Below are 15,881 nucleotides of genomic sequence, written 5' to 3' on the forward strand. Positions count from 1 at the left end.
AACTTGTCTTCCCTGGTAGCAATCTCGGAAATGGAAAGCACTCCTTTCTGGATGGTTTTCGCCAGAGTCCTGGGGAAGGCTCTGATGGGCCTTGCCTACTTTACAGGCCCATCTTTATTTATTTATTTTTTTGTCTTTTTGTCTTTTTAGGGTTGCACCCATGGTACATGGAGGTTCCAGGGCTAGGGGTCTGTCTAATCAGAGTTACAGCTACTGGCCTACGCCATAGCCACAGCCACAGCAATGCTGGATCTGAGCCACATCTGTGACCTACACCACAGCTCACAGCAATGCTGGATCCTTAACCCACTGAGCGAGGCCAGGGATCGAACCCTCAACCTCACGGTTCCTAGTCGGATTTGTTTCTGCTGCGCCACGATGGGAACTCCATACAGGCCCATCTTTAAATAAATTGCAGTGATGTGGGCCTGTCCAGAGGAGTCTCTCCTACCTTTGGGATTGAGAGTGAGGGTCAGATCTCCACATTCTGGAATGGCTTGGGGTTTTGTCAGAAAGGCAAGAGGAAGGACCAGACTTCAGAACCCTGTGTTTGGCCCAGATCTCTTTCTGGGCTCCAGACTTGCCTGCCCAGCAGCCTCCGGGGCTCTCCTTGGATGACTCCGTGCTTCTGAAACGGCTCCTCGGAAACTCCACTCTCCTCCAGATGTCACCCTTCCCTTGGCCGGGAATCCCAGGATCACCCCTCCCCTCCGTCTCCCCCACCCTCGCGCGCCGCCAGTCAGCACCGCAGACATCTCCAAACTTTATCCCAGTTCCCATGTCTCCACCGTGCCAGGCTCTAAGCCTGTCTTTTGCTCCATAATCCTCAGCTAACTCCAAATTGGAGCAGCTCTTTCCCCACCCAGCTGCCAGTCTGATTTTTATAAACCACACATTAAACCCTATCACTCTTTTGCTCAAGACCTCTCAGTGTTCGTATTGCCCTTTAAAAGAATTCAAACCTGGAAAAAATTCTGGCCTGGCATAGAAAACCTCCCATGACCTGACCTAGTAGCCTTTGGCCTTGTCTGACCCTGTGTCCCATTCCTGCCCGCACTCCAGTCACATTGAACTTTTAGTTTTTCCGACGCTGGACTCTCTCCCATCTTAAGGCCTTTTCCCGGGCTGTGCTCTCACTGGGATCATGCTTCTCGAAGCTTGCCTTTTCACCTGGCTCATCCAGTAGGTCTCAGCGAGATGGTGCTTCATCCAGGAAGCTGGATATTCACCTGCCAGGTCGCACCCATACTTCTTAGTAACTTGTGCGCATCATGGGGGGTTTGAACCTGGCTGTGTCTGCAGGGCCCGGCTCTGACTGGGTGGAGCTCAGTTGGGAGCCATGAAATGAGAGTGCCTGCGACGTGGAGGCTGTGAAGGGAAGGGGAGGGACTTGCCTCCAAGCCCCTGTGCCCCCCATGCCCAGGGCTGGCCCACCTCGCCTCGTCTGCTTTGCTGCAGACCCCAGAACGTTCCCGCTCAGTGGGACAGGCCCCCTTGTAGAAAGCCCCAAAGCTCTGCGTCCTGTCCCACAGGACAGCGCTTCTGCCCGCATGTGGTTTTACCCGGTTTCCCTGCCCCCACTTTGGGGTTCATGAAACCTGAGTTTGACACTAAGTAAGGGAGGAAAGTCCCTCTGGGCTGGTTTGGAGGATGGTGAGGAGACCTGGGGCTGGGGTCTGGCAGGTCATCATGCAGCCCTGGGCATAAGCCTTCTGCCATGAGCCTCAGTTTGTCCAGGTGGCAAGCAGGGCTGGATCAACCATTTCCAGGATTCTTCTAGAGCAACTCCGGGGGTCTTTGAGGCCAGATGAGGACCAATGGATGGGACCAGGTTGATGAAGAGAGAGGTGGGGACTCTGGCCAGACTATGCCCTGCCTCCCTAGATAGATTGTGGCTTCTCTTTGCTTCCTGACTCTGAGATGTTTCTTCAGGGAAGCTGCATTTTGGAGTCTGTTGATATCATGTGGGTGAATGAATCCAGAGTGAATCCAGTGGGGCCTGAGGTCCCCTGATTGAGCCTCCAGAGGCTGATGTGGAAGTGCTGGGAGCTGTGCTGGCAGCAGGTTGCTAGATGGGCCAGCGCTTACTGCAGGCAGGGCTGTCTTGGAGAACTTGCTGAGAACCCAGCCTTATTTCATTACAGCCACCCCATGTCCTCTTCTGGGGCATCCACAAGCTCCTAGCTGGCCTCACCACCACTTCTCACTGAATGCCATCTGGTGGGAGGGAAGGGGCTTCCCAGGGGCACTTCCCTGCTGTGGCCGTGTGTGTGTGTGTGTGTGTGTGTGTGTGTGTATGTGTGTGTGTACTGACCTGTGGTTGCCATGCTGGAGGCTGGCTTGTCAGGGGTTTGTGCTGGAAGTGGCAGAGAAGCAGCCCGCGGCTCCTGACTGCCACATGGTGGCCCCTCAGAATGGTGTTGGTGCATCTCACCAGGCTTCTGCAAATAGGCATTGAAAGGCACTTAAGGTCATCAAAATCTTAGAGATGGGGGTTGTCAGGGGCTGGAGGAACGAGATGGGACATTGTTGTTTTATGGGTACCGAATTTCAGTTTTACAGGAAGGTAAGAGTTCTGGAGATGGATGATGGTGATCTTTGCACAACATTATGAATATATTTAATACCACTGAACTGTACACTTAAAATGGTTCAGATGGTAAATTCTGCGTATTTTTTTCACATACTCTAAAAGGCATCTGAGGACTGGTAGGACTGAGGAGGTAATTCAGGGGTGGAGTGGTATCCCTTGAACCCTGCTTGTCCACCTCCTCCTCCCCTGTATGACTCGGTCCCCTGGTGGACTGGTGGCTGCAGCTGCCCCCAACACCCCTCACATCCCCAGGCATAACCAGGTGCAAAAGAGAAGCAGACTGCTTTTAAGAGGTTCCTGCCACAGTGCTGAGCTTTATTCTGATTGGATGGGCTTAGGTCATGGGACACTTCCATAGCCAATCACTGTGGCCCAGGAGTGCCATGTGCTGTTTGGCTCTGGCCTGAGTCTGGAGCTCCATCTCTGACCTGGAATGGTGGTGGAGGAGCCTGGGGTGCTGGGACCACCGACAAAGATGGGGCAGTGGCTCACCACTCCACACTTTCTCTGTGGGTGGAGGGTCCTTCACCCAGGCTCCTGAGGACTCCAATCAGCCAGCAGCTGTCCCTCAAGAGAAGGTGGTCATCTACCTCTGCTGGCCGCTGGTACCCAATCTCTGCAATCATCTGTGAGCCAGTCACCATTTCCCCCATTTTACAGATGAGGAAACTGAGGCTTCAGAGAGTTACTCAGATCTGTGGGGCTCCCCTGTGTAGGGTCACCCGTCCTGTTGGAGTCCTCTAGGGAGGAGCATAGTAGAGCCCGACTGGCCCCTCAGGAAGGCCAGCAGAGCTGGTAACCGATCTCTGAGCCTGAACCCAGGAGGCTGGCTCTTCTTGAGCCTTCTCTGGTCACATTGCCACCCCTGCCTTGAATCCACTGCCTGGTTGTATTTCTTGTATTGATTCTCAAGTATAAGGGTGCTTCCTACTCAGGTGTGGGTAGGTTTAAGGTTCCCCCAGCCTGATGGCTATCCTTGGCTGTCCATCCCTCTATGTTCTGGCACTTAGTGAGTGAGGAGTGACTCCAGCATCAGCTGGGAGGGGAGGAGGTTGGGTCTTCACCCAGGCCTGCTGTGAGGACCACAAATGCCACAGTCAGCGTGAGCAGAGGTGTTGTCGAAGGGCTCCTCTGCGCTGAGCCACAGGGACATCCCGCGTGGCCTGGTGCGTCCACTGAGCATGGAGGCTTTGCTGTGTGGGGGCCTAAGCAGTGGCCTGGGCCTCCTCGCTCTGGTCTCTGAGATCCCTAGGGTCAAGTATGCATGGGGCCCCGCCTGGGACTCCGGGTCTGCAGTGCCAGGCAGATACATCCTTCATTACCCTGACTGCCCTCCTCCACTTGGGCAGGCTCGGGTTTTTTGTGCTGCAGGCTGCTTATGAATGTGAATGTGTGTGCATGTTCCTGTGTGTGTGTGTGTGTGTAAGTGTGTGCATGTGTATGCATATCTAGACGAGTGTGATTGTGTATGTGAGTGCGTGTGTGTGTGTGTACCCATTTAAGCGAGCCTGTGTGTGAGTGCGTGTGTGCTCATGTGTATTCTTGGCAGGGGTTTTCTGCAGGGGAGGGCACTGAGGTGGGTGGAAGGGCTGAGGGGAGAAGAGGACCCCAGCCCCTAGGGTCTTGGTGCCACCTTGTCCTCCCCCAACCCCAACTGGCAGGCATTCTGGAATGGGAGGGCCCAGGTAGGAGGCTCTTGCTCTGCTGCATATGTTTCATATTAAATGTCAGCTGTCCACCGGGTCTGCGGTGCTGCCATTAATATGGAGAAGTTATTACCGAGCCTGGAGCTGGCTCCTCGGGCTCATCCATGAATTTCAATTACACTGCATGTCTACTCCAGGGCTTGTGGAGTGGGGCGCACAGCTTCTGCTCTGAGACAGAGGAAGTCCTAGCATCCAGGACTAAAGCTCAGGCAGGCTCTGTGCTGTCCCACCCCACCCTGCATGTTTCATGGAGAGCAGTGGACTTAGTGTGGGTGGTAGGCTACCGTGTCATGTGATCAGCTTTGCCCTATGCAGCTGGGCAGCCTGGACAAGGGCCATGATGCTGCCCAACCTCAACTCCTTGGATTGCCAGCCTCAGAGGGCTTTGGAAGGTTGGGTGCAGGACAAGCACTTAGCCTAGGTCCCGGGTTGGGGAATGTGGGCCATTTCTGTGTTTCATTGCATCTAAGGTGCCATCCATTATAGGGCACACCAAGAACGAGGGGACATGCCCAATGAAACCACATCTTGGCACCTTAACTGCAATCCCGCGAGGCGTAGGCACCCTGCCTCGCTCACTCTGCTTACTTAGTATGTTACCTAGTCCACCTGTTTGGTAAAAGAATGAGGTTACAGTCATTCCTCCAGGGACATTCTTCGCTGATGCTAAAGCTACACACTCGGTTGCCTCCATGCCCTTCTGCAACATTATCATTTTTTGCACCACTGGGTGACTTCACAAAGACATTTTGGTTGGCAAGGGTCTCAGTCAAGAATTGCTGACCCTGCGCGTAGCTCAAGCGAAGTGACGGCCATGTGAAACACCGTGGCAGAGTTGTTGTGTGCCAGGCAATGCCAGCCACCCCACGGCTGCTGCCGGCTGCTGGAGGTGATAGGACCCATTGATTTCATCCTGAATTTGGACATAGTGCATGTGAAAAATGTGTGTTAAAGAGTCCTGGGCACATAGTTTTCTTATTATGGTGATGTTACAAATGATTTCAGGGCCTGCCTGAGAGCCAGCACGCTGGTCCCACGTGGGGGCAGTGGCAGAGGCTGGGTGGTTCAGATTGGAGGGCCCAGCTCTTGTCGGCTCTGTGAGCAGAACATTCAAGGATCATCTTTGAACCTGGATGTTTCTCCTTTGAAAGCAGGGATTGGGACCACATGGCAACTAAGGTGTATTTATGTATCATGTAAGGTTTGTCTAAGGCTCAGCAGTGGCCAGTCTGATGGGGACAGAACTCCTGAAGGTATGATAAAGAGTGGCCCAAGAGCTGTGAAAATATGTACTTTTTAATGTGAATTATGCCAGATACTGTTCTCAAGTCAGTTGTAAATGAAACCTCAGGCCCGATATCACAGATACTCTTTTTCTGTCAGTCTGTTTTTGTACCAGTACTGAATTATGTTCATTATTAGAGCTTTAAGCTTTTATTTTTATTTTTTTTGTCTTTTGTCTTTTGAGGGCTGCATCCGTGGCATATGGAGGTTCCCAGGCTAGGGGTCTAATCAGAGCTACAGCTGCTGGCCTACACCACAGCCACAGCAACACCAGATCTGAGCTGCATCTGTGACCTACACCACAGCTCACGGCAACGCAGGATCCTTAACCTACTGATCGAGGCCAGGGATCGAAACCCACAACCTCATGGTTCCTAATTGGATTCGTTTCCGCGTGCCACGACAGGAACTCCTAAGCTTTAATATCTAAAGTATTGGCTGCTTGACAGCTGTGTTATCCACTGTGGTAGCTGTAGCTTGTAGACACTTGACTCTTTGACTATTTGAGATGCGGCTGCTCTGAACTGAGAAAATATACCCCAGAGTTCAAAGATTTTGTACAAAAAAAAAAAAAAGACAAAATATCTAATTGATAATTTTAAATTACTGATTATATAGGTTAAAATGATAATAGTTTGGAGTTCCCGCTGTGACTCTATCAGGTTCTTAACTGTGAGGATGTGGGCTTCGATCCCTGGCCTTGTTCAGTGGGTTAAGGATCCCGTGTTGCCACAAGCTGTGGCTTAGGTCACAGGTGCAGTTTGGATCCGGTGTTGCTGTGGCTGAGGCGTAGCCCTCAGCTGTAACTCTGATTCAACTCCTGGCCTGGGAACTTCCATATGCTGAAGGTGCAGCCATAAAAAGAAAAAAAAAATTGGGTATATTGGATTAAGTAAAATATATTGCAGAAATTAATTGCACTTTTTTTTTTTTTTTTAGTGTGGCTAAATGTGACAGTCATATTACATTTCTGTTGGATAGTGCTGCTTTGAAACATCTGGCTGAATACTTCCCATTTTGCTGTTTTTCTTCTGCAAAAAATTCTTGGCCAGTCACATCTGTTTATTCCTTCAACTGAATTTTAGAATTGTTTTGTCAGGTTAGAAACATGCTTTATGAATTTGACTGACATTAAGTTAAACTTAGAAACCAATCAAAGGAGGGATGGACGTAATTTACAGTATTTACCCGCAACATGGTGTATTTTTCGATTGATTTAATTCTGTTTCAATGTTGCTTAGTAAAGTATTATACATTTTTTATACAGGTCACCCATTGTTTTAAATCAGGGACATTTTAAGGATTTTTTTTTTCTTTTCGTCCTTGTGAATGGAATCATTTCCATCTATTGCTGGTATACAGCATGGCTATTGATTTTCATATAATTATCTTTTATCAGGCTGCTTGATTGAACTCATTAATTTTAATACATCTTTGTGAATTCCCTTGGGTTTTCTGGGTATACAGTTGTACTGTCTGCAGACTGTGATCATTTTGGAGCCTCATTTTCAGTCTGTGCCATCTAGAGCCTTCAGAGTAACATTAAGTAACGGCAGTGGCTTTGCGTATCCATGTCTGTGCCTGACTCTGATGGGAATGCCCTTGGCGTTTCTCTGCTTAATATAATGCTCACTTGTGGACTAAGACGGATTTCATGTGAAGGCAATATCTTCTGATTCTAGTTCCCTGAGATCTCATTTTTATCAGCAGAGGAGCTGAAATCTAGATCAAATGTGTCTAACACCCCACATCACCACCACCCTCCCCAAAGGCCAAAGGTGTGGCAGGGGCTGTGTCTCCTGCTGTCCTGGCCTCATGGTTGCTGCTGGGTCCCCTCAGGAGCAAGCTTCTGGGCCCTGAAATGCAAGCCAGCCCCTGCCTATGGCTGTTCCCCACTCACAGGGAGCGCTTGTGGGGTGTGGGAAGCTTTACCAAGGAGGGTGGAGGGGGCTGCACTCCCCAGCTGAGCAGGTGGCTCCCTGTAGCATAGGGACTGGTTCTTAGAAAGCCCAGGGGGGAACTGTCACCTCCTCGCCAGGTTCCCTCCTCTCAGAGATGTGTCTCCCTTCCTCCAGTTTCTCTGGGCAAACCTCCTGACTCATTGTCTTGAGTCTTATAGAAGACTCTGTGCCCTTCTCTGAGCTGCAGGTACCTGCCAACACAGGCCCCCTATGTCCCACTGTTACCTTTATTCCCACATGCTTCTTGGTCTTTTTCCAAAGACATATTGCCCCCTTAGAGGAAATCTGTGGCCCGTAAAAACAAGTTTGTTTTCAGAATTCCCGTCGTGGCTCAGGGGTAATGAACTAGTATCCATGAGAATGCGGGTTTGATCCCTGGCCTCACTCAGTGGGTTAAGGATCTGGCATTGCCATGAGCTGTGGTATAGGTTGCAGACACAGCTCAGATCTGGCATTGCTGTGGCTGTGGTATAGGCTGGCAGCTGTAGTTCCTATTCACCCCCTAGCCTGGGAACCTCCATATGCTGCAAGTGCAGCCCTAAAAAGCAATGAACAAACAAACAAATAAGTAGCTTTCCATCATGTTACCTGTCTGCCCACAGATGGGCACGGGTTTGGGGCAGCTTCGAACAAGGACTGTACCTAACCACCCCTCCCCCCAGTCCTGCCACCCTCCCAGAGATTCTGACTCATCTGACCTGGGCCGGACCTTGGGGTCAGGGGGCGTGAGGCCAGACTGAACCAGGTTCGGGACCCTGCATTTCTCTGCTGGCCTATGACCCTCAGTTTCTCCATTTGTGATGTCCCCTGCCTTAGAGGGTGTGTGTTCCCTGATGGGGAATGAGGCTGGCTGGCCTTAGTCCAAACGAATGCTGTAGGGGGGTCTGGGTGACAGGAGATGATGGCCAGGGGGGAAAGACAGGCCTCAGGGTGGCCTGGGACCAGGGAAGCTGCCTTGGGGGTGTTGCCTCCTGATGAACATCTCTCTCCTGGAAGTTCAGAGCTTGGCAGACGGTGGACAGCCTTGTTGCATGGTCATCCCAAAGGCTGGCTGTCTACACAGCAGGCCCTTGGAATGCAGTGGGTACTGCTGCTGCAGATCTTGGTGCTCCTGGATGCCCCCAGCCAGACTGCAGGCCCTGGAGGGCTCCCATCTCTCTCCCCTCCTCTCTGCTCTCTGTACCCCGCACCGGACAGCTGACCACTCGCCAGTGGCCTGAGCTCACTAGCCCCGGGCTGAGGGCTGAGCGTCCTGTGTGTGGGACTGCTACAGAGGAGGAGAGGTCCCAGCTGGGACAGAGGGAGGGCGTGTTTCCTGAGCGGCTCCCAGAGGCGGCTGAAGAGATGCTAGCAGAGAGGGAGGGCGGAGGGCGAGGGGGAGTGATGGGTCCTGGCTCAGAGCCCCTCGCATTCCTTTCCTCCCATCACCTTCCTATCTCCCTCTCTCCTCCCCGCCCTCCCTTCCTTGCCCTCCCTCTCTCTTCCCCCACCCTCCCCTCCCACCTTTTTTCTGCCTTCTCTTCCCTCCCTTCTTTCCACTCCTTCCCCCTCCCTTCCTCTCCCTCCCCCTCCTTTTTTTCCCAGAGTGACCTTCATCACCCTGAGTGGCCTTGGTGGGCAGTGGGCTCTTTGTCGCTCAGCCCCAGGCTGTACCTGCATGGTCTTACACCTGCACGGTCCTATTTATGAGTCACCTCCAGGGACACTCGCAAGCCCCCACTGGCAACAGGCACACTCGGTGTCATCATCGTCGTCGGTCATCATCCTACTGAGCTTGGAGGAAAGCAGGGCTCAGAGAGGGCAGTGACCTACTCTGGGTCACACAGGGTCCAGAGCCTGGGCTCCTTCTGCTGCAGCTGGAGCTGTAGATAAGCCCTGAGCTCCTCAGGGGTATACTCACCCCCACCACCTGCACAAGAGGGGTTAGTTGCTTCTGGGGGTGTGTGTGGGGGGGTGGAGGGCTGGGTTCTTGGTGCACGTCCCAGCAAATAAGGTCAAGGCCTCACTCTCCCTTGCTGGAGGAGCCCCCACCTCAGATGGGGCAGCCTGGCCTTTGGGTGCCATCTTTCCTGCCTGGGTGCCCAGACCCTTGCTGACTGTGTCTTTACTGGGAAAACCCATGGGACTGGGCTGTGTTCTGCCCCCGGGTTGCCATGGAAGCTTGTGTCGGTGGTATCCTGCATGAGGGCATCTGGGCAGGGGGATGGATGAGGCTGCCTCCTGCTCGGTGTCTGGGAGTGGCTGGAGTGGAAGGCAGAGGGCAGCCAAAGCTGGATGGAGATGGTGGCCACCAGAGGGGTGAGAAGTGGGTGCCAGGCATCTGCTCCCACCATCAAGGTCACTGGAGTTGCTGCATTCCTCTCTTTGAGGAGCTTCTGGGTCTGCAGAGCTTGGAGCATAAGAACCAAAGCCAGGGCCAGTTGTAGAGGGCTGCTGGCTGTGGAGGGTGGCTCTGGTGACCCAAGTGGGTACCCTGGGACTGGGCATGATGGGGGAGGGCGGATGCTAGGCTCTGTGCAGGCATCAGCCTGTCCTGCCGGAGGGGGGCGGGGGCGGTCCTGGTAGTCGTCCCCAACCTGAAGGTGCCCCTTGGTTCCACTGGACAGGGCTCAGCTTCTGAGCGCAGGCACTGGGCTGGGCCCCTCAGTCCTGGGCATTTGCCTTGGGTTAATTATTTGGGCGTGGGTATGATCCTATTGTTGCTAAACCTTGTGTTTCTGTGATAACTGGTGGTTGTCCCCACCCTCCCCCCAACCCGCCCTTCTTCTCTGAAGCTGGTTGGCCTTCCTTGGGGACGTTAGCAAATGTTAACCCTTTGTTACCTTGGGCAGATTTATATTCATAGAGTTTCCTTTCTTATTTTACCTGTGACTTTTGTTTCTTCGGGTCAACTCTGCCAGGCCCAGCCTGTTGATTTCTTCTGTTTATTTAGGCTACAGAAAATAACCAGCCCTTCAAACGAATGCTTCATATGTTTTGCCCCCCCCCATTTGAATTTTAAACATTTAACTTCTTTAAATCAAGAGAAGTGTGTTTCCTGTACTGTATAAGGTGTTGGTTTTAAGTATTTTTTTCCAAATTGCCACTCTGTGGTCTCAGCACCATTCATTTACTAATTCACCCTTACTCCTGCCTTTGGGCTGCATATTCCATCATCTATGAAGTTCATGGAAGTGAGCTGGCTAATTTCTGGCCTGTTCTTTTTTTGCACCAGCACTAGGAATACTTAATTACTTTTGCTTAATGATATGTTCTAATACCTGATAGGGCAAGTCTCACCATTGTGACTTAAAAAAATGTTTTGGCTATTTTTTTCCTTCTTGCAAATGGATTTCAGGTTTGTTTTCTTATGATTTAAACCAATATCCAAAGAGGATCTTTATTTCGGATACTTCATGCTTTAAACAGTGTCCTGCATATACAGCAGGGCTTTAGCGAATCTTTGCTGAACAAGTGAATGACATTGTCACGAGGGTTAAGTTTCTCGGGGAAATAAGAGCATTAATTTAAATCTTATAAAATACATCCCAGGGGCTTTCTTACTAAGAGTTAGAATTTTATTGCCATTGTGAATAGGATCTTTTCCATTATATTTTATAGTAGGTTATTATAGATGTCCAGGAATATTTTAAATCTAGGCTGCAGTAGGTGATCATTTACTCAGAATACTTGGACTGTTCCAGATTGATAATATTCTCAGAATTTAGACACCTTTATTCCCAAGGAGCCAAAGGAACTGAAAACAGCATGTTAGTACAAATTGTATATGCATTTGTACAACTGCAGCTCAACACACAGCAGCCATCGTTGACCTGGCAGACGGAAGCCCCCTCGGGCCTCACCTGTTCACTGCCATTTGCTCTTGACGACTCGCATCTTCCTTTCTTGCGCTTCAGCAAAATCAGTCTTCTGTGATCCTAGTACCACAGATGCAAAACATGGATAATCACAAAAAATCCTTTGAAATTAAATCTCTCAACTGGATGTTTCTCATGTTTACACTCTAGATATGGAGGTTTGTATATTTCATGTCAAGGCATTTTCACAAACTTCCATGTTATTCTTTTGGTCCTTTTTGGGTGGAATTTTTTTTTTTTTTTTTTTTTTATGGGAACAGGAGGATTTTCTAAGGATGCAATTGTCTTCTGCAATTCAAAATATTTTTGTTTCTTCTTTTGCAATATTTATTCTTATCATGTATTCTTGTTACATGGTTAGAAATTTTGGACTAAAATTGGGTTTTACTACATTTGTGTAGGAGCCACAACCATGTCTTCAGAGAACCTGGCCCACCGCCGCCAACAGGAGAGCAGAGCCAGGTCCTACTTCTCTTTCTGTGAATGCTGTAGGTGGCAGACTTCTAAAGCGGTCACGTCTGGGCAGGAGTGATGTCCTGTTTCACTTACCCTTGGCACAGCAGCCTTTCGTTTCCGGATCTGTTGCATTGAGTAGAGCTTGAGTGCAGGACATGGATGTGGGGTGGTTTACGGGGGCGAGGGGGTGCATAGCAGTGACTGGGGGGCCTCTCAGGGAGTCTCTTGCAGCCTTGGGTGGCCTGGTAGGTGTCCCCTACGGCTGGGGAGCAGTGTACCTGGGCAGGATTTGTGTGCAAGGCTGGCAGGAAAATGACTATCTTTGAAAGACTGTCTGAGTTTCAGCTGGGGAAGTGGTTCAGGGCAGTTTGATCCAGAGATCCAACCTGAAATTCTGAATGACTCTGGACTTCGAAACTCCATTTGAGTCTGCGCCTCGCCCCTTACCAATGAAACAATTTCTGAACGTCAGTGTTCTCGTCGTGCAGGGCGGAGTTTGCAAACTGGCGGGCTGGGTGCCATGTCCACCCACAGATGAGTTTTGTTTGGCCTTCCCAGTGTTTGATCAGTTTCTCACAGAGTTCCAGATTTCCAGTTTCTCTTGAGAAAGCCTGGGCGAGAGCTGCTCGGCCTGTATTCCCAGGGGCTGGCACCGAGGGCTCCCACAGCTTCAGACACCACAGTCTCTGCCGCTCCTTGTGATCACCCGGCTCCGGCTCCCTCACTCTCATATCTTCTGCGGTCCCCGTGTGGGCACCTAAGTTTCCCTTGTATGGAGGTGGCTGCCTCAGGGGCCCCATGGCCGGTCATTTCTTCCTCCCACCTCCGTCTCATGATTTGGGTTTATGGGCCCCCATCTCTGTGCGAGGCTCTGCGCTGAAGTCAGATATGGTCCTGCCTCCCGGGTTTGATTCTGGCTCCTTCGCTCACTCGCAGAGAGCCTCTGGGGTGTCATCTGTGAAAGGTAAATTTGATAGCAGTCGATACGCTGATGGGTTATCATGCGGATTAAATGAACCAAGGCCCATGGCTGGTGCTTGGTAGCAGATGGCCCCTGTGATGGAGAGGTAGTGTTTTCCTCATGGTGCTGCTGGGAGGAACCAAAGTGTGAAAGTACTTGGAGAGGCAGCGCAGACATTCATCACTGCCGAGTGCCCCAGGGCTGGCCTTGGGCTGGGTGTGGGGACCGGGGAGGCAGGGCTGGGGTCCTGGGGAGGGCCCCTGGGGAGGAGGCTCTCCCCACCCCAAGCCACAATCAGCCTGGACATGTTGCCAGATGAGGCCGTGACTGTTCTGAAATGGAATTCCTGGGTCAGAATAAGGAGAACAGATGTTTACTGGATGAGGCCAGGAGCCGCTGACATCACTGAGAGCCCGTCAGGACACGACAGAGGCCAAAGGTCCTCCGTCCCTTCCTGCCGACACAGTATTTCTGGGGCGGCTGCCAGGGCGGGGGTGGGGTGCGGTGGACACACACGGACGGACACACACACACACACACACCCCACACACGTGCGCTCCATTTCCTCCCCCAAATTCTCCCCACCTGAATACAATTAGCTGGGATGTGGAAAAGATTTCCAGCCTGGAAGGAGAGAAGAGCATCTTGCTGGCAGGCAGGCTGGGAGGGGAAATGCAGGTCTGGTTGGCGAGTGGACTCTGCAAGGCAGAAGAACAGCCTCTGGGGTGAAGCGCTGTCTGGAGCCGCTGGCCACGGGGGGCGGGGCAGCACATCTCCCTTCCTCCCACCATCCCTAGATGGGGAACCTGTCCCCTCATTTCTTCTTCAGGTATGAATCTGGAAGGTGTGACCAAGAGGCTTCTGGGGTCTTGCTCCTGTCCTTTCACCAACGCCTGTGCAGCTGGTGCTGTTGCCCTGTCCCTTCCAGAAGGCCACCCCCAGGTCCAGACATCTGCCACTGCCCATATAGAAAACTTACTGTGAACCAACTCAGGCCTCCCGATCTGTTTTGGCTCCACTTACCTCCTCCTTGGCTTGGCCTCAGCAGGCTGTCCCCAGCAAGGGGCTGCAGACTCACCTGGCATCAACTGCCAGCCCAGGAGAAAGTCCTTTTCCCCTGGGGGTTCAGCAAGCTTTGAGCTGGTTCTTATGGCTCAAGCTAGGTCACATGTCAAGCTCTAAGCAATCATTGTGGCCCAGGGCAGGAAGCAGGGCTTCCACTGGCCAGGCATGGTCATATGATCATCCCCTCAGGGGTCACATGCCAAGCTTTGACCAAATCACTGTGGGAGGGGCAGGGAACAGGGCTTCCATTGGCCAGGCATTGTCATATGATCATCCCCTCAGGGGTCACATGCCAAGCTTTGACCAAATCACTGTGGGAGGTGCAGGGAACACGGCTTCCATTGGCCAGGTCTAGTCATGTGACCACTGGCTCCAAGGGATAGACTCTCTGGTCTGAAGCCTGGGACATCATAGGGAGGGCTGGGTACCCAGAAGAAAGCCAGGTTGCTGTTTTTTTCAGGGGAAGGTAGCAGGGGCCCACTGCCCTCTTTGTGTCTCAGACCTCTGTCCATCTTGTCTCTGCCCCTGCCTCCCATTTCGCCTGCTCCAGTCCACCCTACCATGCCCTCCCCCTGAGCACTTCCAGTGGGTCCTCTTCATCCACTGCTTAATGTACAGGCCCCAACTAACATTCAAGACCCCTTGCGACCAGTCAGCATTTGCGACTTATTTTCCCCACCTTATCCTCCCTCTCTTCCATCCTATGGGCCTGGGACAAAAGCTTTCAAAGATCATACGTTCTCATCCAATGTACACTCTGCCTCTGTTGAAAATAGCCCTTGTCATAGAACCAGGAGGGGACCCATTGTCCAGGCTGCAGTCGAATTTAAAAACATTCTGAAGGTGAGAAGCTTTAACTGGGGCCTAAGTCAAGTCAAGGCTGGGATTGGGCAAGGAAGCTAGGGCTCCGTGGGTCCACCTAGGGTTGTCTTAGCAGAGCAGATGGAGCAGGGGTCTCCCAGGTCCTCTGGGCCTTTGTCTTAAGTGCCAGGACTCCCATATGCCCGGCTGACGCTCACCATCTCTCTTCCAGGAGGCCCTGCCTATTCTCTTTGTCGAGGCAGGTGACACAGCTGCATCACAGCCCCCTTTCTGGCCTGCCTCCTCCTCACTCCTTCTGTGTCATGAACTTTCTTGGCAGTCCATTGAGGCCCATGGACCTTTTATCAGAATACTGTTTTTAAGACATACTTTCAAACACAAAGAATACACATTCTATTGAAATGGAGCTGTTAATGCTGAAAAAAATTAATCAGCCAGCGGTACATGTGCTTTTTAAATGTTTATTGTCATCATGCATTCTTTTTTCGGTCATAGAGACATAGTTATCATACCTCCATTTCAGCAAAATTCAGTGATTTGATATCTTTCCAGAGCTGTGCTCCCATCACCCATCAGTGTTAGAACATGTTCATCACTCCAAAAAGAAACGCCGTACCCTGTGGCTGTCACCCACCCCCAATAACCTTGTCCTCCCAGGGCCTACAAACCGCTAATCTCCTTTCTGACTCTACAGATGTGCTTATACTGAATTTTTTCGTAGACTAGAATCACACAGTATTTGTCGATTTGTGTCTGACTTCCTGCAGTTGACATACTGCTTTTGAGGTTCCTCCACATTGTAGCATGTGTCGGAACGTCACTACTTTTGTTTGTTTATTGAGGATGATATTTATTTATATTTTTAAAAAATTTTTATTGGCGTATAGTTGACTTATAGAGTGGTGTTGGTTTCAGGTGTACAGCAAAGTAAATCAGTTATGCACAGACATGTGTCCTTTCCTTTTCAGATTTTTTTCCCATATAGGTTATTATATAGTGTTGAGGGCAGTTCCCAGGGCTATACGGTAGGCCCTTGTTACTTATCTATTTTACGTATAGAAGTGTATATATGTTAACCCCAACCTCCTAATTTATCCCGCCCACCCCACGCATTTCTCTAGAAGTTTGTTTAGAACTTCATTACTTTTTATGTACAAATAATATTCCATTGTACGG

The 15,881-nt window shown here is 51.1% G+C and overlaps 1 protein-coding gene and 1 long non-coding RNA gene across 6 annotated transcripts in view; one reads left to right on the forward strand and one right to left on the reverse strand.

The window, feature by feature from the left end:
• ADAMTS2 (ADAM metallopeptidase with thrombospondin type 1 motif 2) overlaps nt 1–15,881 on the forward strand; it is a 223,945-nt gene that overhangs the window by 7,285 nt on the left and 200,779 nt on the right. The window lies entirely within an intron of this gene.
• On the reverse strand, nt 11,080–13,982 carry LOC102157665 (uncharacterized). Of its 3 annotated transcripts, none has more exons than XR_298112.4 (3): nt 13,842–13,982; nt 13,404–13,516; nt 11,080–12,812 (listed from the first exon to the last, which is right to left on the reverse strand). It is a non-coding gene; the product is annotated as an uncharacterized LOC102157665 (long non-coding RNA). The 3 variants fall into 3 exon arrangements; XR_001303202.3 differs by lacking the exon at nt 11,080–12,812 and adding an exon at nt 12,829–12,944; XR_014837978.1 differs by lacking the exon at nt 11,080–12,812 and adding an exon at nt 13,028–13,164.

The sequence above is a fragment of the Sus scrofa genome, chromosome 2 (assembly GCF_054392235.1).
Source record: "Sus scrofa isolate SSC_HxYL_T2T_F1_AM1 chromosome 2, Sscrofa_HxYL_maternal_Yorkshire_Landrace_v2.0, whole genome shotgun sequence".
In the NCBI taxonomy this organism is placed as follows: domain Eukaryota; kingdom Metazoa; phylum Chordata; class Mammalia; order Artiodactyla; family Suidae; genus Sus; species Sus scrofa.